We start from the raw sequence: 2,194 nt of genomic DNA, 5'->3' as shown, positions 1-2,194 counted from the left end.
TGGCACTTTCCCATGACCAGTGGCAGAGGTGGGGATGCAGATCATTCCACGCATCCTTCCTTCGTATGGTCCCCCAGAAGATCAGTCCAACCAGAGCTCTGGAAAAGCTGTCCCCAGATGGGACAAACTGAGCATATGAAGCGGGTGGATCCGAGTGCTGCAAGGGTGGACTGCAGTGATGCTGTGGCCACCTGAGCCAAGCACTTGAGGGCACACGGCCGGGTCCCTCCGTGGGAGCTTCCCTCCTCCACAGGGAACTGTCTTGCCCAAGTTCATTCCCCAATTCAGAGGGCAGCCCACAGGTGGTAACCGACTGATCTGGGACCCAGAGTCTGACCCACCTGCAGCAGTTGGGGACAACTCTGGGGACCTTCCGAGCTCCAGAGCTCCCAGTAGGAGAGGCTGAGACCCGTTTTCCACTGTGCGCTGGGTTTGCCTCTCCCTCCACCTGGTCCTGCCTGCCTGCTCCCCTGTAGATCGACCTCCCAAGAGTCCTCCCCAGGAAACCTTCTGCGGGGAGTCCCCATCTCGTGATCTGTTTCTAGGAAACTCAAACCAGGATAAGTTCATTGGCTTTATGACAGGTCTGGGTCAGCTCCCTGAGGTGTGTTTCCCGTTTCTTCCCACCAGGATTCTCCCTTCTCGTCCGCATCGTCCCGTCCTGGAAGTGACTGGTGTGGGCGTGATGACACACCAGGGTCTGACCGATGGGGTGAGCACATGCCACCGTCTCCATCGGACCACAACAAAGACATCGCAAAGAGAAAAACTGATGAGCCTTCCATTAGTTAGTGCATGAACACTGTGAATTAAATATCCAAGTGAGAGTTTGATTTCTGTAGCCAAGAAGAAAAACCAATCAAGACTATGAGCACTGAGGTACTTTTGAAAACGTTCGTTAAAACGCAAGTCTGTCCTTTGGGTCCGTGCGGCCTCTGTCTCTTCCACTGCAGCGACCCCCAGCCGCTCTGCTTTCGAACCTCGTTCATGATTCCAGGGAGCGGCGGACGGGAGCTGGCGCTGTCCAGGGCCAGGAGAAACGCGGAGCTTGGGTGTGCGACAGGGATGTGTCCCCGTCACCGCGGCCACCTCTGTCTTTCGCAGGGTCTGTTCATCAGGAGTCGGTCACATGACACAGTGATCAGAAGTCTTCCAGTTCAGCCCATACATGGCAGAGCATGAGCGCGTCCACTGAGACGGCAGCGCAGCTTGTTTCACATCCTGACTTCGTAGCTGCCGACACGAGGTAGGTGATTTCTCTCTCTGTCTTCAGTGTCTCTCCTCTAAGGTGCGTGCTGAGCACCACTCCCGTGCGTGTTCAATGAGTCCTCCTGGCGCAGCCCTTGAAATACAAGCAGCTCCGTCTGATCCGTCACCGGCAAACAGCTACTGCTATAGAACAGGATGGTGCTCCTTGTTCTGTTCCATGTTTTGTGGATATTTTCGTCAATGTAGACAACACAACGCCCTATGTCCTCCAGCCGTGGCCTTGGCAGTACCTCTGGGGGCGTCAGGTTTTCGTACCCATCCGGCCAGTGGGTAGCCGTGGACCCAGGCAGACACTCGCTCTGGCTCCCACAGCGTGGCGCACACTTACAGTGTCACACGGGGGAGTCCCTGATGGTCACGTCTATTGTGGCCAGATGGCATTTTCCACAGGTGACAATATCTCCATCCCACATGCTCTACTGCAATGTGACGTTGACGCCCCACCACAGAGAGTGGAGATTCATTTTTCACCATCCCCTCGAATCTGGGCAGGGCCTAAAACTGCTGGGACAAACAGCATACAGCGCCCTTTCTAGGGAGCCCTTAAGAAACCTCCTGCCCTCCCTCCTTCCCCTTAAACACTTGCCCTCAGGGCAGCCAGTGCCCATGTAAGAAGTCCGAGTACTTGTGGACTCCGTGCTGTGAGAAGTCCCAGTCACCTGGAGATGCCACTTGAGGGCGGTGCTCTGGTCAAGGCCTCTGGTAGAACTCCTAGCCGCAGCCAGCCGTGTGGGTGAGCTGTCATAAAACCCAGGCCAGTCAAGCCTTCAGTTCCATCGAGTCCCAGGTGACCTCTGCCAGCAACCACGGGAGAGACTCCAAGCGAGACCCACTCACCTGAGGGAGAATTCGAGAGGGAAAAAGGAGGACAGGGACAGGTGAGAGGGTACCGGATACCCACCCCTGGACAATAATTACCAGCTCC

This window comes from Galeopterus variegatus, unplaced genomic scaffold (genome assembly GCF_000696425.1).
Source record: "Galeopterus variegatus unplaced genomic scaffold, G_variegatus-3.0.2 Scaffold93, whole genome shotgun sequence".
Classification (NCBI taxonomy): Eukaryota; Metazoa; Chordata; class Mammalia; order Dermoptera; family Cynocephalidae; genus Galeopterus; species Galeopterus variegatus.
Note: the sequence above shows the minus strand (reverse complement) of the source record.